Source organism: Lissotriton vulgaris, chromosome 9 (genome assembly GCF_964263255.1).
Source record: "Lissotriton vulgaris chromosome 9, aLisVul1.2, whole genome shotgun sequence".
In the NCBI taxonomy this organism is placed as follows: Eukaryota; Metazoa; Chordata; class Amphibia; order Caudata; family Salamandridae; genus Lissotriton; species Lissotriton vulgaris.
In genome coordinates, this window is record NC_141697.1 from 638,743,278 (window position 1) to 638,765,543 (window position 22,266).

The following is a 22,266-nucleotide window of genomic DNA, read 5'->3' on the forward strand; positions in this document are numbered from 1 at the left end:
GTGGGTGGGTCAAAATTGCTCTTCGTTCCGTCTCGAGCTCACGTGCAGCGGGGAGGTGCAGCTTCAGAGCACAGGAACAAGAGGATGCTTTCTTGGCTTCCGCTCCTTTTATCCGTCTTCAGGGTGGGCGTGAACCCGCCCCCGCCTGCCTCCGAGGGCGTGGCCGGCCGCGTTGGTGTCTAGGCCAGCCCACTCTAGGGCGGGAAAAAGGCGCGCCCCGGCTACGCCGCTTCGGGCATACCAGCCGAGACTCGCCTCCCGCCCAAGATGGCTTCCCGGGGGGATCGTGGTACTCCACCATACGTTCGGGGGGACCGATTGGTCGCCCCTTTCCATATGGCCGAGATACCCGCCACCCCCTCTCAACACAATCCCCAAGAATTGGGAAACCGGAAACAGTTCTTGAACTTTTGGAAGGCGGGAAGGGAGTCACCCTTCCCGGCCGTATTTATTAAAATATGAAACAAAAAGAAAACATTAAAATAACAGTTTCATATAATGTACAATTTCATTTCCACATTACGATGTTTGGCTAACCTTAACAGATCTCTAATACAAAGGTTCTCCTAGCCGAACTAACATCCTACAAAACATTTGACTTGAAATTGTACATCCTAACGTTTAAGGGCCAACGGCAAGGTCGTAACCGGTGTCAGATCCCTAAACCAGAAATACCCCCCTCACTTGTGAGAGGAGCGACCGCACAGAGGCGTACCTCAAGTGCATCTACCAATTTCCCTTTGTACTTGACGGGGGCCCCAATAAACTCGACGCCATTTAACGGTCGTTCGAGGACTCGTGTGAGGTGTCTAAAAAGGTAGCGTAAACCCCCTCCCGCACCCCACACAACTTACCCATCTGCCGTCGCAGATGTCCTGGCCCCGGGAAATTCCCCAGGAGGGGCCGTAGCCCCTCCTATCCAGGAAGGGGCCTTGACCACCTTTCCTTTCCTTCCGGCGGCCTCTCCTTAGACAGGACCGCCTCCCCGTTGAGGGGCCAATTGGCCACCTCCCCCGCGCGCTCCCATCCGTAATGGGTGACGCCCCCTCATAGGGATCTTCGAATTACTGCTCACCGATCATGACCTTACCGCCACAGGCCGGATAGTTGACCGGCTATCCGGACCCCCCACAACACTCCTGCCTAAAGGCCGTTTCATAAAGTCTTTAGCCAGGCTATCAGGTCTCCTATGAGTAACTCGTTCCCCATCCGGGACAAATGAACACCATCCCCCGAATACATACTGTCCCCTTTAATACAACCATGCGAAATAGAATGCAGTGTACTTGAACGGAACAGTCTACTCACTTTATTATTAATCTTCCTTACTGAATGATTCACAGCAGAAACAGAAATAGCCCCCCGCCACACTTTCCGTGGGATCATATGGGACCATGCAATTGTGCACCCTGGAACTCTTCTCGCCAACCAACTTACCGTGGAAAGCATCGCCTCAAGAAGAAGTCGTCTACCAGTGGTCATCAAATCATTGCCCCCAAGATGTACTATGACTACAGACGGCGGTGACCTTGTCCGCCCTAACAAACCCTCGAAAAATGATCGAAACTGGTCAATACAGAGCCCGCCCTTTCCGTAGAAGGACACACTGTACCCGTATTCCCCAGCCACGTGAATCATGTCACCTGCTTTGAATACGTCCGCGGCACGCCTCACGTATGAGTGGCCCACGACCCACACCTCCTTTTTCACAGCCGGTAATGTCTGACCGCTGGCCCCCCGGTGTCGGGTCGACTGGACAGTCCGCCCCGCCTCGTAGGCTTGCGCAACTGAAAACCAAACAAAAACAAGAAGCGTGAGTACATCATTACAGCTTCACAACATGTGCAACCGCACATACCTCTTATAACAGTTCGAGGACCAACGCCCCACACGTTTTACTTGTTCAACATTCAGACCCCTGGCTGTAGCTTCCGTAGCAGCCCCTATCCGAAAGGAATGGGTCCCAAAGTCGCCGGGGTTCAAGCCCGCGGCAGAAATCGACATCGCAAGCACCCGCTGAAACTGAAACCTCGTCAGTGGGGTGGCGTCAGCGTGTCTTAACAAGGTCCCCCCCCATGCTGCCACCCTCTGCGCTAAATATTCCTCTACGCACCCAACAGGGCACATGGCAGACCCGGGGATCCGCTGGATGATTACGCAGTCCCCGATTCAAAATTCAACTGACCCACCACCTGTTGCAATTGATGCAGGTTCACTTTCGTTGCACGAATACATGCCTCAAGGGATAACCTGAATTTTAACACTTTTTCTTTAGGTAATCGAAAACAACCTTCCACCGAGTCGAGCTCTATTCCCAGAAACTCGATCGAGGTCGAGGGACCCACCGTCTTACCTGGCGCCAATGGCACACCGAATTGATTCATTAGGACACAAAATTCATGTAAGGCCTGTCCACACTCAGAATCCCCGGCTGCCCCCAGAAACAGAAAGTCATCGAGATAATGCATAACATGTTGAAAACCTGTCTTCCTCGTGAATACCCACTGCAGAAAACAACTGAATTTCTCGAAATAGGCACATGAAATCGAGCATCCCATTGGCATACATTTATCCATGTAATAGCGACCCTGAAACCGAAAGCCAAGGAGACGCTGATCGTCTGGGTGTACCGGGAGCAACCGGAACGCTGACTCGATGTCCGATTTGGCCATCAGCGTCCCGGGCCCCAGGCGATTCAACATGGCAACGGCCTCATCGAAAGATGCGTACCGCACCGAACATACTTCCGGGTCTATCGCGTCATTCACGGAAAGACCACGTGGGGCTGACAAATTATGTATCAGCCGAAACTCACCCGGGTCCTTCTTGGGAACCACCCCTAGAGGAGAACACACAAAATTAGCAACTGGTGGCAAATCGAATGGACCGGCGACACGACCTCGAGTCACCTCCTTCCCAATTTTTACCTGCACCACTGCCGTGTGCTGTAAGACCGACATTTGATTCTTACAGTCCGGTACCCCCTGAAAATCCCCCACTGGGATGCGGAAACCATATGAAAACCCGTTCCGTAACACCCCAGCGGAAGCATGATCTGGGTATTCGCTGAGCCAAGGGATCATTGCCATGGTATCAATCGGGGTCGGTAAAGGCACCCCTCGGACTATATTAGACCTGTTTGGCGCCTCCCTTACCACCGTTATCACCCGTTTTGGCTCTGCACATGGACTCAGGATGGGATGGCTGCCCGCACCCCCCACACTCATGTCTGAATTTGCATGACCCCTGGGGCCTGGTACATTTGCCCCTGTTAAAATTCCAACAGATCCCCCTTTTACCTGTGTTGCCACTCGGCTTCGTGTGGAACTCGTTACCTGCACCCGTCCGAAAGGGCGTCCCAGAGATTTGGCGGGAGGATTCCCCCCCGCTACTCCCCACTAATGGCACCTTCAACATCCCTGTACTCTCCATTTTTTGCCAAGACACAGAGTCGTAACAGTCCCAAGACAACAACGGGTTGTGTTCTTTAGCTTTTCTAAACAGATTATCATAGCAGAACCACTGATTGCCCCCATATGCCACAGAATACTCCATAATACGTGACTGATAAATGGGTAACTCGGTCAACAACTCAGGCCTGCGCTCCCCCATGATGGAAGTAAAAATTCCCCACGCTCTGCCCCAAGTACCAATGGTCTCGTCGACCTTAAAGGCGGCCATTTTTGCGCGCCAAACACTCGGATGCATGAGCTCCTTTTGACTCTTTACATGCTCGATCTCATAATGGTCGGTAAGCAATGAAAACATGTTTACATATTTATCCGCCCAAATCAATTCCTTGACTTCTAGTGGGACGTGCTGGGCAATCTTCTCCTTTCGAGAAGGTGCAGACTCCCCCCCCGCAATCGGCAATGGCCGCTTACCTGAAGTAGACCCCACGCTTGTCGCCGAACTTGGGCCTGCTGTACTTCCAACCGCCGGGACCTGTGGGGGAACCGAAGATGGCGTCTTCGCAGCCTCCCTAGATTCCCGCAGTTGCCTCATCACTGCCCGGGCGTCGTCAGCCGTGGCGCCCTCGCTATCGTTTCCCAACCACGCTGCCAATTGTGCCGCTAACTCGGGGGGCATATCCTCCCTGTTCGCAGGGGTGACCACCACCGGGATTGGATTCCCCTCCTTTGGCGCCGGGGTTGGCTCCTCTCGTGGGGCTTCGGGAACCGGGGTCTCCCCCCCAAGTGCTCCCCTTCTGGGCCTCTTGCTTTTTCCACCGGGAATTGTTCCCTGTAAAGGCCGTTTCGGTCCTCCCTCCCCGTCCTTAGCCTCAACCTTTCTCTTCAGATCGGCTATCTCCTTCATGAGTATGCGGAGCATCTCCTCGGTACCGACCCGCTTTCCGACCTTCTTGGGCATTCTTAGACGGGATATCTGTAAGACAAAAAGAGGGATTACAACGCTCAAAATTGCTCTTCGTTCCGTCTCGAGCTCACGTGCAGCGGGGAGGTGCAGCTTCAGAGCACAGGAACAAGAGGATGCTTTCTTGGCTTCCGCTCCTTTTATCCGTCTTCAGGGTGGGCGTGAACCCGCCCCCGCCTGCCTCCGAGGGCGTGGCCGGCCGCGTTGGTGTCTAGGCCAGCCCACTCTAGGGCGGGAAAAAGGCGCGCCCCGGCTACGCCGCTTCGGGCATACCAGCCGAGACTCGCCTCCCGCCCAAGATGGCTTCCCGGGGGGATCGTGGTACTCCACCATACGTTCGGGGGGACCGATTGGTCGCCCCTTTCCATATGTGCAGGTTCCAGTGCACCAGCTCCATTGAGTAAAACAATTCTGAGTTTTAGACATGGGACCTATCGATCAGATTGCCTTTAGTCTGGAGTACAGAGAAGAGTTTTTTCGCCCTGTCCAAGTATCAACTCATCTCTTGAAGTAGTTTACCATATGAGAATATGAGTTCTGATTTCAGAAGATATATTGCAGTCTTTTTCCATGAAGAAATTTGAGCATTTTGGCCTGCAAAAGGGTCAAGATGCGTTGGATTGATATTCTGGGTTAACAAAGCAATTGTTAGCAAACATCCCACCTCCCTAGAATGGGCACAGCTGCTCATACAATTTAAACGAGAGACAACAATAGATGATACACCAAGGCCATCCCCACCTCAGTTCCGCGGTTCTTCACAACACCCCAATCCACTTAGTCAGATGCTAGGAGACTGAGATCCTTGACAGACTGGACGTGACATGCCAAGCGCCAGCCCTTCCTGGGGAAATTGCCCGCCTCCCCCAACAGAATGCTCCCTCTCTCCCTGGGGCCCTCGCGCTCCCCGCCCCTTGGACCAATGGCCCGTACACCCTCCGCCCGCCACATCCACTCGCCCTCGTCAGCCCTCCATGCTCTCCCCCTCCTAAGGGTCTAGGAAAAAGTTTTCCCCACATTTACAAGTTCAGTTTCAGTCAGCAGTTTGGATACCAACATACACATTGAATGCTAGCAACTGCCTATCTTGTAAAGGATCACATGGGCACACACGGGGATGACATTCACACCTGCCTCCGCCAGTACGTAGCCCAAGGGACAAGACACAACGAGAAATACTATTGTACAATCAGTTTACTTACATGCAAGCCCACGAGCAAGTATGTACAATCCCATCGGGCGGAGTGGAATCCATATGTTGAAGATGAGTTATGTTTGTGGATTTTATGTAACCCTTCTATGTGTGAAACAACTGATATATGATTGATGTAATACTCCCACCTGGGGCTTTGAAATGCAAAACCCTAATAAAAAGATTTAAACAAAAACAAAGATATTCTTAGCCCAGATCAAACTGGTAAAGGAGGTCCCTCGTTCAGCCAATTGTATAAGAAGTAAAGAAAACCGTTGGTTTGATGATGATTGCAGGGTGGGTAGAAGAGTTGTAAGTAGGAGTAGTTGTCCCTTCAAATCCTAGTGACGTTAGCTAAAAAAACTGCTGTGGTGGCTGCAAAAATCACCTATCACAAATGATGTGCCCACAAAATGAAGGGAGTTTTGTAGGTTAAATTGGGAGTCAATGATATCTGCCATTGTTGATAAACATAGTAAATGCTTTTGGCGGCTAGTAAACTCAGTAACCCTTTAATTGCAGTCCTCTCTTGAGGCTCTGATATGTGAGAATGATTGGTACACTTTTACATATGTGCAATATTGAGGGGGGAACTTGAAAAATATTTTGCGTTCCAGGCTAGATCTGCAGTAGAAGTGATTACAAGTACTCAGACGGCGGTATGCTTTCTGACATCATCAGTAATGTGAATGCCTCTAGTGCTGGTGGTCTGGATGGACTCATATCTGTGATATTAAAAAATGACCATAAGACTCGATCCACTTGGGGCATGGGTCCGAGCGGATCCAGTGACTTCGGGAAGCAAGGGGGATGGTTTGTGGGAAGAAAAGATCTCCCTATACGCCGACGATATTCTCCTCTATGCGACCAGACCCCGCTTCACAATCAGGAGACTCCTAAACATTTTTCACCTAGTATGGTGGGTATTCGGGTTATCAAATTAATTGGGACAAATCCCTCCTATAGATGCTCTCGGGCTGTCCAGCACCTGCTCCCCCTGCAGGGATCCAACTTTAGGTGCATGACCACTTTAAATTCCTGGGCATTGTGGTAATCAGAACTGAGGCAGAATTCATGGTTCAGAATCTATCACTGCAACTAGACCGCCTGAAAAGGGACGTGGCACACTGGAAGACGTTGATGCAAGAATGAAGGGCCCCTCTCTGTTTAATAGTCTAGGCCAGGGAAAAAAGGGGTTAGGAAAAACACAATACTGAATAAATCCCTCACAGCCTGTTATACTTTCTCATTAAACATTGTTTATATGCATTTAAATAATCATCAAAATACAACAGTGACAACTATAATTATACTTATATAATTATACAACTATAATTATCTTATCAATCTTTTATTTTGTCAAAACATTTATTTTCATTATTGTTTTATTTTATCAAATAGTTTTTTCTTTTTATATTCTTTTTCAAATTCTTATTTTCATTGTATCTTTTTGATATAAAAACACATTATACATCTTTTTGATTGTATAAAGGAGTGTTTTATAAACACGACATCCTGCCCGGTGATACAATCTGGATTAAAAACAGATCAGGACGTCCCAACTCTTTAAAACATGTTTTTAAATATTTTAACCAGGGGATCTTAATCTTGTTGTCAAGGCACAAAGCCTCTCTTAGTATACTGTGTGTGAGGCTTAGATTCTTATTGAGCCAACACTGTAGCAAAAAAGTTAAGGGGCGTAGGGCCAAGGTATCACTTATATATGGCATACCTGTTTCTTCGTGAACTGACAGATTTGCTGTCCCCTTTGGGACGCTCAAGTGCTGCTTCAAGAAATTATTTTCTGTCACCTAAAGGCCCTGTTGCCCACAATATCCCCACATGTCACTGCCATAACTTGCTATTGACACACTCTTGGCCCTATAGATTTTGAGCATGGCTGCAACTGGACGATTACCCATTCTAGCTGCAAATCCAAACAGTGCTGCGTTTGCCCTAATGACCTCGCCCCTTTTTTTGCTCAGAAGTGCCGCTCAATTGAGCCGATGGTCTAACAGGACACCCAAATAGGAAAATGTTTTACAGTGTGGCACCCTTATACCGTTCACCTCAAAAGGGTACTGTTTTTTTAAGTATGGCTCCACCTGCATCACATAAGATTTTGTATTATTTATGGACAGGTCTCACCTGTCCATAAAATCATGAAATGCATCTAACAGGGTTTGAAGCCTCTTTGGGGTGTGCGTGCCAGGAGGACTGCGTTGTCCGCATACAAGAGGACGGGCAGACCTCTCCTTCCCACATACGGGTAATCTGCCCCTGTTTCCAACAAAGCACCTTCCAGGTCATTGATGTATAAATTAAAAAGGAAGGGTTCTAATATGCACCCCTGCCTGACCCCCTTTCAATATCAAGGTTTGTGATACCTTTAGGTCATTGGAGTACCTGATATTTGCCTTGGTGTCCCTGTGGAGATCCCTCAGGAAGTCCACCAGGCTGCGCTCCACCTCCATGGCCTCCATGGACCCCCACAAACCCCCCCCCAATTTACACAATCAAAGGCGGATGAGAGGTCCATGAAGGCCATAAAAACAGAGCCCGAGCGAGCCTTGGTGTTCTTCCCTATGATCATACAGAGATTTAAACACTGGGCCATGGTGGAGTGTCCTGGGCGAAACCCATACTGTATGTCCACGATAATCTTATTTTCCTCCGCTCAGGTACACAATCACTTAAGGATTACCCCCCCAATGACCTTGAAACCAGAAACCAATCAACGAAATTGGCCTGTAATTCTATGTACAATTACGATCCCCTTTTTTATGTACAGGGACAATCGTGGAAACACCCCATGAATCTGGACATCCTCCTCTAGCAGCCGCGTTACCCACGGCAGTCAAGATCCCCGCCCAAAAGGTGGGTTCTGATTTGAATAGGTCCGGGGGGATACCATCTGGGCCTGGTGCTTTCTTATTGGTCAAATATGCGATACCCTCCCTGAATTCATGCTCTGAGAAAACCACTAATTCCTTTCCCGTTTGCCCTGACAGAGTGAGAGACTTACAGGATGTATTTTTGAAGATACCTTCAAAATGGGACACCCATTCATCCTCAGTGATATTGGAGCCCACCTCACTGACCCCTTCTGCTAAAAAAGGTGATCGGTTTATTGTGCTCCAAAATCTGGAACTATTAGCCAGAGTTGCGGGGTTTAGGAGTTCCCTCCACAATGCTTCCTTTATTTTCGCCTTACGCTTGGCTAGGGCATTTTTATAGTTTTTCCTAAGGATGCAGATCAAAGCACTATCCCTTGGAATCTTTTTTAGCCCAGCCTTAAGGTCTCTCTCTGCTTTGGAACAGATATGACAAAACCACTTAGGTCCACCAGGCAAACTCTTTCTCCCTTTTGCGAGTAACATATCACCTATTTTAGACGAGATTCCTTGAAAGGATTTTAGAATACACGGAGGAGTTGATTCCTGGTTGAGGCAGCAAGAAAAATCTGGCTCACATTCGACTTTAAGTGACTCATGAAAAATGGACGGGATGATCTGTTTCCATTTAATCCGACGCCCTCCGTCAGTGGTTTGAAGGTTATTACTACCTATCACTCTATCTTTTATCTTCAATGTACTCCCACCTATAGTCACACAGACAGGGTTATGATCACTATGTGAACTTGGGATGATTGAAAAGCTCTTTAGGTGAGGTACTATAGATCTAGATAGTAATATATGGTCTATGAAAGTTCCACTGCCTCTCCCCTTGAATGTAGGATCCCTTAATTTACAATGGGGGGAGGCAAAATTCATTGCCAGGGCTAACTCCTGCTCAGCAAGCATGTCATTTAATTCTTCCCCCTGAATGGTGTGGTCAAAATGGAGGCCCGATGTTACTGGGCATCCCAAGAGCCTCATTATATGTAACATGGGGTCGCCACATAGGTGGATATGAAAGTCTCCTAATATGAGCAGGTTTTTCTTGTGAGAGCCCACTTCCTGTTTAACAAAGCTGTTCAAATCTGTGATCCCACTACCTTCTTCTCTATTGATGGAATTATAGAAGTTTAGCACCAAGAGGGAACCGGCCTTGTGTCCCAAGGAAATTGCCCGAATATTTCTATTGGCAGTTGGAATATTCCTTACATTGCATCGAAGAGCCAACAATGCAAAAATGGCAAGACCTCCCTTAGCTCTTCCACTGGTACCTCTAGTTGCCGGAACATAAAAGGCTCAGTACCCCTCCAGCGAGATGTCACAATTTACTAGCCACGTTTCTTAGAGACAGATAAGCGTATATAAGATTTAAAGGTTTTAGAGATGTACTATTGGGTTTGTGGTGGGATTGGGTGAGTGGTATTAATTTTTTATATTAATTGTACTTTGTTGAAGTATTATTGTACTGTGTTTTGGTAATATTTTAAAGTTATGTTTTTTAGTGATGGGCAGGATAAAGGATTTATAGGGGCACATTCTGGGGGGTTTATTAGTTAGAGTTATTTTTTTAACAAAATGTGAAGTAAATGTTAACTACATATTTAAAAAATATATTTATCATCAATTATTGATTTGAAATCTTGACAATGCTTAAAAAAGTTGTATTTTATTTTCAATTTAATATTTTCATCTTCTTTAATTATGTTTTGAAAATTATTATGTTTTCATTTCATGTTTGTTTAGTTTATTGTAAATAACTCTTTTACACAAAAAGTTGCAAAAAAGAATTGAATTTAAAAAGTAATACATATGTAAAGTTTTTCTAAGTATAGCAATAATGTTTTTGTTTAAAAGAACTATTAGATAGTGTAAATAAATATTGCAAAAAAATTTAACGAATTAGATTTTATTTTACACTTTTGAAATATTTTATAATTGTTTATAAAAATGTAAACATTTTCTTCATTATTTTGCCATTATATATATATATATATATATATATATATATATATATATATATATATATATATATATATATATATAAACAACGGAAATGTTATTAATTGAAATGTGCAATTCAAGTAATGTGCTTTGTACTTTAATTTACAGTGTATTTGAGAAGAGATTAAATAGCCATCTTTTTTGCGAATTGCTGATAGTCTTTTTCCCGTAATATGTAGAATGATGCAGATAGTCTGCTTTCCATTTTGCTTAATGGTCAGATGACAGTCTATGCACATGATTGGTCAATGGTGTTTTAAAAATGTTAATGGGGTATTCAGTACTTTTATCCGGTGATCAAGGCGACCGAGTTCGCCGAAACGCGTCTGGTGTTTTTCTGCACATGCAATGCACTTTTGAGAAAAGAAAAGAAATATTACCTACAACTGAAAGCTGAGGAAAGTGTCTGTTTCTCCGTTTTTGCTAGATGGGCTCGTGGAGCTTTGTTTGATATATATATATATATATATATATATATATATATATATATATATATATATATATATATATATATATATATATATATATTCACTGAAAAAAACATAGGTTATAGACCATATATAGTTAGGAATTTGCATTTACAAAACCTTGAAAATTCACTGAAAAAACCATTGGTTATAGACCATATATAGTTAGGGATTAGCATTTACAAAACCTTATTTTACTCGCATAAAACCATTGAAATTCGCATATATAGTTAGTTGCGCTAACTATATATCGCGCACCCGCAATCCACTGCTGATGATGTCACATATTACATCATTCATGACATGGTCAGTGACATCACTGATGACATCACTGATGACATCTCAAATGACATCACTGATGACATCTCAAATGATATCACTGATGACATCACTGATGACATCTCATTTGACATTACTGATCACATCACTGATGATATCATTTATGTGATAATACAATGAACATCTTCAGACTTTAATATAACCTTAGATACAATCAGTGTAAACAGACACTCACAGACTGTCACTTATCCATGGAGTTACTCACACACCTAGTCAGTCATGCAAAGAATCAATCACACCTCCATTTTCTCAACTATACAGTTATACACACCTTACTTATTCAAACATATACTAACACATATTTACTCTCTTATACAATCCCTGATACATGTTCACAATGATCCATACAGCCACTCACACATTCACTGGCTCTTATGCACATTTATTTATATATGTCAACTCTCACATGTACTGTGTTTTACATATGTACTTACTTTGACATGTAGCACTGAGATATCCATTCACTCACCAATACACTCATGCACAGTCAACCGCCCATACAGCTGTTTCCACATGCACTTTTGAACCCATACATATAGTGAATCAACTACTCACACATCTATGCACAGAGTCACACACCTCCCAGCCACCCACACACACTCAGTCTCCCATACAAATACTTGGGCAACCAATCAATAACCCATATAGTTACTCATATAGCTACTGATCAACACATGCAGCAGTTTACAGAACAACAGACATAATGATACACAAATTAAGACAGTTTAGTCACTAACCCATGCACTCAGTGAGACACATTAAATCACTCACTCATACAGTCAGTCATGCACCTACTAAATCCTTCATCCAGACACTTATACATCCACTCATTCTTCAATATGTAAGACATATTTTAACTTTACAGAACCATAAAGTCACTGGGTGATGTCATCAGTGATGTCATTTGAGATGTCATCAGTGATGTCATCAGTGATGTCACTGACCATGTCATGAATGATGTAATATGTGACATCATCAGCAGTGGATTGCGGGTGCGCGATATATAGTTAGCGCAACTAACTATATATGCGAATTTCAATGGTTTTATGCGAGTAAAATAAGGTTTTGTAAATGCTAATCCCTAACTATATATGGTCTATAACCAATGTTTTTTTCAGTGAATTTTCAAGGTTTTGTAAATGCAAATTCCTAACTATATATGGTCTATAACCTATGGTTTTTTCAGTGAATTTCATTGGTTTTTTAAAAGCTAATATCTATAGCTGTAAAATATATTCTTTATTACGTGACGTATCACGTAGCCATGTGAGACGCCTCATGACGCGTCACATAAACGTGACGTATCGTCTCTGCAGCGCAAACAAAACCCGTAACGTAAGCGCGCCAGAGCACGCTTACAGATATATATATATTGTTTTTAACCTTAATTAGACAAAATCCACACGTGCACATATCTTGAGGCCTTGCAAAGGCCCTACAATTTTGCCAAGTTTGGTGGAAATCAATTCCTTTAAATTTTATTTTACTTTTTTACTGTTTCTTTTGGTTTTCCCCTTGTTCTGCTTATCGGAACGCTACCCGGTACGCAAACGCTTCAAAACACAAGATGTCGGACTCCCGTTACGCTACCGTTTAGCTGCCCGGTTGGCGTACCGGGAAGCGCCTCTACCTCGAAAAATCTCAATTTTTTTTTTCTTTTTTCCTTTTGCCCTGCGTTGCACTTTAATATCCCCCTCATCAATCCTAGGGGGTCAGGAGGGGTCTACCTTGCCCCCTTTCCTTCATTTCCCCCTTCGTTTTTCACCACCTCTTGTCTCTCGATCCTACTGAGAGACAAGATGGCGGCCGCTCCGGACTGTTTACAAAGTTGACAGCCAATCAGCTTCTCCTCAGACTCCTGTTACGCTGCTGGTTAGCTGCCCAGTTAGCTGCCCAGTTCGCGTACCGGGACGCGCCTCTACGGGGAAAAATAGCAATTTTTTTTTGTTGGTTTTTTTTTTTTTTGCCCCGTGGGGCACTTTAATATCCCCCTCATCAATCCTAGGGGGTCAGGAGGGGTCTACCTTGCCCCCTTTCCTTCATTTCCCCCTTCGTTTTTCTCTACCTCTTGTCTCTCGATCCTACCGAGAGACAAGATGGCGGCTGCTCCGGACTGTTTACGATGCCTCTACGACGAAAAATCTTTTTTTTTTTTTGACCCCGCGGGACACTTTAATATCCCCCTCATCAATCCTAGGGGGTCAGAAGGGGTCTACCTTGCCCCCTTTCCTTTATTTCCCCCTTCGTTTTGGCCTCCTCTTGTCTCTCGATCCTACCGAGAGACTAAATGGCGGCCGCTACGGACTGTTTAGAATGTTGACAGACACCGGAGAGCCAATCAGCTTCGCTTCGTAAAGCTCCGTTACGCGAAAAGTACGCGAACTGGTGCGCTATCCAGGACGCTGTCACAGATATATACATTTTTTAAAACGTTAATTTCTCAAAATCCACTGGAGCACATATATTGAGACCCAGCAAAGGCACATCGGGCTAACAGTCCCTACAATTTTGCCAAGTTTCGTTCAAATCCATTCAGCTGTTCGAGCTAAAAGTGAGGCCAAACGCCCTATGGAAATTAACATGGGAAAAATGTGTTTTGGGACCCCCCTTTTTTCTCGGCCCCCCCTTGACGAAACCCCCCTAAATTTTCAAGGGCTGCTCAGAAACAAAATGTGCCATTTTCCTGAAAATTTCAGCCGATTCTGTCCACAAGCGCCAAAGTTATTAGACATAGAATTTTCAAAAGTCCCATAGGAAAAAAATCCTAACTATATCTACCTACTGGCTATCGCCAGTAGGTAATATATATATATATATATATATATTTTACCTACTGGCGATAGCCACTAGGTATATATAGTTAGGATTAGCTACCATAGGAAATCCGCAACATTCTATTGGGAATAACTTTGGCGCTGGCTGAGGAATTTGCGTGTAATTTTCCAAACTTTTGGCCAGCTCCTCTCCCCTCCTTCCCTGAAAGTTTCGGGGGGATTCGTCAAGTGGGGGCTGAGAAAAAAGGGGGGTCCCAAAACGTGTTTTCCCTATGTCAATTTCCATAGGACGGTCTGACAAATCTACAGCCCGAACCGCTGAACGGAATAACGCCAAACTTTGCAAAAATGTAGGGACTGGTACGCAGATCTGCCTTTGCTATGTTTGGTGAAAATTGCTCCAGTGGTTTTTATGAAAATTAACTTCAAAAACACATTGTTGGAACCTGGGATGACAGGTCACCTAGGGTAGCCTGGCCTAGGGTAAGACACAATACTAGAGGCACAAGTGTGAAGGTTGCAAACCACCCAGCAGTAATTCCACGCAATAACACATAAAAATGACACTACACCAATGTTAGAAAAATACGTGCTTGTTTATAAAAATAATATACTCTGCTTTATACCTCTGAAAATCATAACTCAGTACATACAGATGTCATATAAAAGTAGTAACAGCACTTTCAGAAGTATCAACTTATCACATTACTCAGTCTTCACAGTACATCTCATTAAACTCTGCTAGTTTGGCTCTCTAAAACTTTCATCACAACATTACTTTAGAAGAGGCAATGTCAGCACTTAAATTTAGTCAGGTATGCAATAACCATTACATTAGTAACCTTACAATTCCCCTTCTTAGCTTGTCACCTTCCCGTCAAAGAACAATAGTTTACCTGTGGAAAAGCTTGTACTTCCCTAGAGAAGGTTACACATTTCTTTCCCCTTTACTATTGACCAAAGAAGAACTGGTTATAACCAATTAAACCAGCATTCAATGAAGCCCCGTCAGGGATTCCTTAAGGGCACTGCACTCCTGGGGACAGATTCTCTGTTCATTTACTCGTTAGATCTCAATCTCTGGCACTAGTTTTACTCTTGTTGTGGAAGTCACTTCCCCCTCGTGAATATCTCCTTACTTGTGTTTAAGTCGATGCTGGAACCTTCCTGCGCCAGAAGTAAGGGGGATTAACAGCTGATAAGGCCAAGGAACCGAGAGCTGGAAAGGCTCTCTCGCCTCAGAAGGCTCCTCAGCGCTCCCTCCCCCGCTCGGGCCAGCTCCTCTGTGTGGCGCTCGAGCGGAAGGAAAAAGGCAGATACAAAGATGCCCCCAGGCCACTACCGGGCCTCTCAGCTCTCCCTCCCTGCTCGGGCCAGCTCCTCCGTGTGGCGCTCGAGCAGGAAGATAAGACAGAACACACTTGCAAGCGGTCGTGGCTCCCGGCGCTCCTCTTCAGCGCCGGTCCGGCGAAGACACTTCTCCAGCTGGAATGCGCGGTACGCCCACGCTGGCGCCGCCTCCTACTGCGCGAGCACCCAGGGAAGGACGCTTCTCACACGGGCCTGCTCGGTCCTAGGCCCCTCCTGAGGAGATTAGCGGATCAAGCGGGAGAATGCGCAGTAGCGCTGGCCACAGAACCCAGAGTCTCCCCTCTCACTTCCTCGATCAGCGCTGTCTCAGTAGCGCGATCGACACCCCAGAGGAGCCGGCTCACGAAAGGATCAGGGCAGCAAGGGTACTTCAATTAACCCTCTCACCCCACTCAGCCTCGCTCAGCAGGTCCAGTCACCGGTAAGGGGGAGGGACAAGGGTCTCAGCTACATGCAGGACAAGAACCTGCTTTCAACACTACAGATGGGGAGTAGAGCTGGTTTACCAAGTATAAAGCTCCCAGTTCTTTGTATTCCTCACAGATCTGCTAGCGCTCTGTACTGGACAGGGACAAATTAAAGGGGAGGGCACCCAGATCACTTCTCAGAGCAGGGATTCTTGCAGCTCCTCAGCCCACTGGATTTATCCCCTTCACATGACTGGAGGCTCCTTACTGTCCAGGGTCAGCAGGACAAAACTAACTTGGCTAGGACAACAGGACTGGAGGGAAAGTACCTAGACAGAGGGCAACCCTTGTAGAGTAGGCCACCCTTCAGGACCCTACCCCTACCAGACCTCAGCCTTCACTCTAGCTGTTCCTCACTGACAGACAAAATGGCTGTCCAGCATTCCGCCTTTTATTGAGCATGGGCGTAAAATCCGTTTCGCTCGTGGATTTTGCGAATTTTCGGTAAATTCGCAATCCGCGAGATTCGCGAATTTCCCGCGAAATCCTCAAATCCGCGAGCAGCAGATTTTATGGCTTGCTCGCACTGTTCGCGTGAGTTCGCGGCTTCCCAGTTCAACCTCGCGCCCCGCGAATAAGCGCTAAATTGCAGAAATACGATCTTAGCAAAACTGAAACTACTTACCAGGTTCAAAAGTTCAAGCTCATCATTAGTAGCCATTTCCTGTAGTGCTTCCTGAGGGGCCCCTCCAGAGTTCAGTTGCCTACTTGCAACTATTATGTGACCCTGCTCTGACCCTCAGAATAGTTACACAAAGGTCCTGAATTACAGCTAAGGCAGACAAGCAGGAGCCAGGCTGGAAGTTCAAATCCAGTGACACATTAATCAGCCCCTAATTCATTATTGTCAGTTGGGGCAGGGCAGGTGTTGTAACTAATTTTGCAACAATGAAAGCACTTAGCAAGTGCAAAAGATCACTAATCAGGAAGCACTAAGGAAGTAGGTGCCAGCTAAAAAAATATTCTGTGACACATTAATCAGCCCCAAATTAATTCAGGTCACTTGAGGCAGGGAAGGTGTGCTTTGCTTTGCCGAAAATAATGTACACTGGACAACCAGAGGGTGCGGTGATGAAACAGAGAGTGGCATGGGTGGGCCAGAGGGTGGCATGAGTAGTCAGAGAGTGGCAGTGGTGACAGAGAGTGGCAGTGATGATCAAGAGTGTCCCAAACAGGCTGGACACGTAGAAACAACAAGTTCGCAAAACTTGCGACCCGACAGGTAAGTTCGCGTTTGCGAAATTGTACAAAACCCTCGCGAACTGGCAGAAACCCGCGCGAACACAAAAAAAAATCCGCAAATTCGCGAGAATTCGCGGATTTTGCGGATTGCGAGTTCGCAAATCCGCAAAATTCGCGAACGCGAGATTCGCAATATTTGCCCATGCTTACCTTTTATAGGCTGACCCTCAGGAGTCCAGAAGGGACCAGAAGGTTCTGGAACGCCCTATACTACTCTATGGGACTTGTTCTGGGTTTGGCAGTTAGGGCAGTTGGTAGCCACCATTTTGTGACTCCAGCTATTCCTGTCAGAAAAGGCCTCTAGGCCTGAGGTGAAAAACTATGGGGGGGAAAGAACACCTATCCTGTCTTTTATGAATTTTTTTATTCGAAATAAAGACTAATTGAACTGAACACCTATCCCCTTGACCAACACCTAGAAAAAGCTAGTGGACCCAAAAATTAATAAAGGTATGAGGGGCAAAAAGGGGACAAAATAAATAATAAATTGGAGGGACTACGCAAAAAGCCAGACAGGTCTAACACGCATCCCCCCCAGCTGAAAGTGGGGAGAACTACCCAACCCCTTGGGAGTCCTCATCACTAACGCGGAAATACCTGGAGAGACCGTCTGCATTGGCGTGGTCCACTCCAGGCCGATGTTCCACCCGGAAGTCCATTCCCTGTAGGGAGATGGACCACCTCAACAGCTTGGGATTTTCCCCCTTCATTTGCATTAGCCAACGAAGGGGTCGGTGGTCAGTCTGAACCAGAAAGTGCGAGCCAAACCGGTATGGCCGCAGCTTCTTCAGAGCCCACACCATGGCAAAAGCTTCCCTCTCAATTGCACTCTACTTCTGTTCCCGGGGAAGCAGTCTTCTGGATAAGAAGACCACAGGCTGATCCAGGCCCTCTTCATTTAGTTGCGATAACACTGCCCCAATGCCATGTTCTGATGCATCTGTCTGGACAATGAACTCCTTGGAGAAGTCTGGGGCCCTCAGGACCGGTGCTGCACACATTGCCTGCTTTAGTTTCTCAAAGGCTTGCTGACAAGCTCCCGTCCAAACTACCCGTCAAGGTTGTTTCTATGAGGTGAGCTCTGTGAGGGGCGCTACAATAGTGCCATACCCCTTCACAAAGCGACGGTAGTAGCCTGTGAGACCCAGGAAAGCTCGGACCTCAGTCTGTGTCTTGGGGGGTTCCCAGGCCATGATTGCCTCAATCTTTGCCTGCAGGGGCTGCACTGTCCCCCTACCCACCAAGTGTCCAAGGTACACAACCGACCCCTGCCCAATCTGGCATTTGCTGGCCTTGATTGTCAATCCAGCTTGTTTCAGGGCCTGGAGAACTGCTTGCAAATGTTGCAAATGGTCCTCCCAACTGCTACTGAAGACAGCAATGTCATCCAGGTAAGCAGCAGAGAAACTCTCCATTCCAGAGAGGACCTGGTTCACCAGCCGCTGAAATGTAGCAGGGGCATTTTTGAGCCCAAAGGGCATTACACAAAATTGGAAGTGTCCCTCAGGCGTGGAGAAGGCTGACCTTTCCTTTGCTCCATCTGTCAAGGAGATCTGCCAGTACCCCGAAGTGAGGTCAAAGGTACTCAGATATTGGGCAGCTCCTAGCCGGTCAAATAATTCATCCGCCCTAGGGATCGGATGAGCATCAGTCTTTGTCACTGAGTTCAGTCCTCGGTAATCCACACAGAACCTCAGTTCTGGTGTGGTGCCTGGTGGCGCGGCTTTTGGCACGAGCACCACCGGACTGGACCAAGGACTGTTGGAAGGTTCGATAACTCCCAGCTCTAGCATCTTGGCAACCTCTCCATGGATGCTAGCCTTCACCTTGTCGGACAGCCGGTAGGTCTTCGACTTCACTGGTGGGCTGTCCCCTGTGTCCACATCATGGGTACACAGGTGAGTCCTTCCCGGGACAAGGGAGAACAACGTAGAGCACTGCTCCAGTATCTGGCGGCAGTCCTCCCGCTGCTCAGGAGTTAGAGTGGGAGAGAGAATCACTCCCTCCACTGACCCATCGTTCTCTTGAGACGAGAATAAGTCTGGGACAGGTTCGCTTTCCGCTTCCTCTTCCCCATCAGTCACCATCATCAACATGACCTCGGGCCTCTCATGGTGGGGTTTGAGTCGGTTGGCATGCAGCACCCGTAGGGGCTGTCGAGGGGTCTTAAGGTCCACCAGGTATGTGGCCTTACCCTTCTTCTCCAACACTTCAAAGGGGCCTGTCCAGCGATCCTGGAGGGCACTAAGCTCTCCAGGCTCCATCACCCACACTTTCCGGCCAGGCTCCAGTTCCACCTGGTGAGCATTGTGGTCATACCACTCTTTCATGACTGCCTGGCTGGCCTCCAAGTTGTCAGAAGCTTGCTTCCACAACTTCGCCATTTGGCTCCTGAAGGCCAACATGTAGCTCACCACATCCTGGGGGGGTTTCCTGGGAGACTTCTCCCAACCATCCTTCACCAGGCTGAGAGGACCGCGTACAGGGTGCCCATACAGAAGTTCAAAGGGGCTAAAGCCCACTCCCTTCTGTGGCACTTCCCTGTAGGAAAAGAGCAAACAGGGTAGGAGGACGTCCCATTTCCTCCGCAGGCTTTCGGGCAGACTTCTAATCATGCCCTTCAAGGTCTTATTGAACCTCTCAACCAGTCCATTCGACTGGGGGTGATAAGGAGTGGTGAACCGGTAGGTCACTCCACACTCCTTCCACATCGCTCGCATGTAAGCTGACATGAAGTTGGTCCCCCTGTCAGACACAACTTCCTTGGGGAATCCCACTCGGGTAAAGATCCCCATTAGGGCTCTAGCCACCACAGGTGCAGTGACTGTCCTCAGAGGAATTGCCTCTGGGTACCGTGTGGCATGATCCACCAGAACCAGGATGAACCTGTGACCAGCTGTTGTTGGTGGATCTAAAGGCCCTACAATGTCGATGCCCACCCTCTCAAAGGGTGTGCTAACGACTGGAAGTGGTTCCAGGGGAGCCTTCAGCTTCACCCCTGTTTTCCCACTGGCCTGGCAGGATACACATGTCCGACAGTAAGTGTTGGATGCCACTTTCATCTGAGGCCAGTAAAAGTGGAGGACAAGCCGAGCAAAGGTCTTGTCCTGGCCTAAGTGTCCTGCCAAAGGTATAGCATGAGCCGATTCCAGCAGAAAGGCTCGGTATTGTTGCGGGACTACCAAGGCCCTTGACAAACCAGGTAAGGGTACCTTGGGTTCACTGTAGAGGAGTCCATCCTCCCAGTAAATATGGTAGTGTCATGTAACATCACCTGCTGCCTGGGCTTCAGCCTGTCGCCTCAGTCCCTCAAGGGTGGGGCACTCCCTCTGCCCCTTACAGAATTCCTCTCTGGTAGGACCTCCCTCCACATGCCACTCAGCAGGGATGGGTAAATCCTCCAGAGAGTCTACTTCCCACTCCACGGACTCCTGGTCCACCACCGCAGGTGGCCGATCTGTCACATGGGGTGTGGAAGCCGGAGCAGGCTCTTCCTGTCTCCGGGTCTGTCCCTTTTTAGCAGCGGGTTGGGCCATTGTTCCAGGCTCCAACCCAGGTGAACTCCCTTATCCGGGCAGTCGCAGACTGTGTGCTCGCACAGGCCCAGTCAGGTGTACCCAGCATCGCAGAGTGCATCCGGTATTCCACCTCTCTCCAAGTGTTGTGCTCCATGTCATTCCCCAGCAGACAATCAACTGGCAGGGCAGGGCTTACGGCAACTCGAAGTGAACCTGCAACCCCCTCCCACTCAAAGGGAACCTCAGCCACTGGATAGTGGCCCATTCTGCCGTCAGCCATCGCGGCGGGGTGGAGTACATTGGGAACCACCTGCTCTGGAGACACCAGTTGACTTCTCACCATAGTCATACTGGCTCCTGTATCTCTCAGAGCCTCCCCTCTCTGGCCATTGATGGTGACCCACTACCCATACTTTGTAGTATTTGGGGGCACCTGGATCTTTGGAACCATCTCCCGCTCTCCCAGGGACACTAAGGTGACACCCGCCCACTCACCCCCCTTATCTAAGGGCAACTCCTCCCCGAGCGCTACACTAGCTACTCCCGGTGGTTTTCCTCCGGTGGGAGGGGGTGGTCCCTTTGGGCATCTGACATCTCCCTTATAATGTCCAACACCACCACACTCGAAACAGTGGAGAACCCTTGACTGCTGGCTTTGGCCAGGATTAGGGTTTCTGGGCGGGTTTGCCTTAGGGGTGAAACCTGTTCCCTTTCCCTGGAAATTATTTTGGGGACCTTTAGAGAACTCCCTCTTTTTCTCTCCCCCCTCCTTCTTCTGGGGGACGCCCTGTCCGGCTTTTTGGGAATCCCCTCCAGTCCCCTTTGAGGACACCCGGGTACTTGCCCAGATGTCCGCCTCCTCTGCAAGCTTCCGGGGATTGGTCAGCTTGCTGTCCACCAGGTGTTGGCGCAGCTCGGGAAAACATTTCTCGAGGAGATGCTCTTTCAAAAATAGATCATACAACCCCTCATAATCCTTCACCTCACTGCCCTTGACCCAGCCCTCTAAGGCTTTTCTGGCGTAGTCAAGGAAGTCCACCCAGTTCTGGGTGCTTAATTTGTGGCTCCCCCTGAACTTCTGACGGTACCTTTCTGGGGTAAGCCCAAACTTCCTTACCAACGCCAGCTTCATGGTGGGGTAGTTGGTTTGTTCCTCTGGTTCCAGGGCCAGCAAGGTGTCCCGACCAGCAGGAGGCATGTATTTATACAAACCACCCCCCAGTGCTTCTCCTGCACCCCATGAGCTCTTAGGGAGACCTCATAAGCAGCCAACCACTTGGCTATGTCGTCCCCCTGACTGAAACTACCTATAAGGTCTTTCGGTAAATAGGGTCTGGACTCCCTGGCTGTCTCTTTTGTCTCGCTGCCACCATTCATTTCAGGAGAGGACCCCCGTCGCAGGCTTGAGCCTGAACTCATGGGCCATCCTCCTCTCCTCCTTCTCCTGCTCCAGCTTAGCCAACTCCCATCTCAATTGCCTTTTCTCCCTCCTATCAGTGAGCTCGGCTTCAGTTAAGCTTCCCCCAGAGGCGCTACTGCCCCTCCTGGAGTAGGACACTGGTCCTGGGAGTAAGTTTTCCCCCTCAGAGTGGAATAACCCATCTATCTCCACCACCGTGTCCCG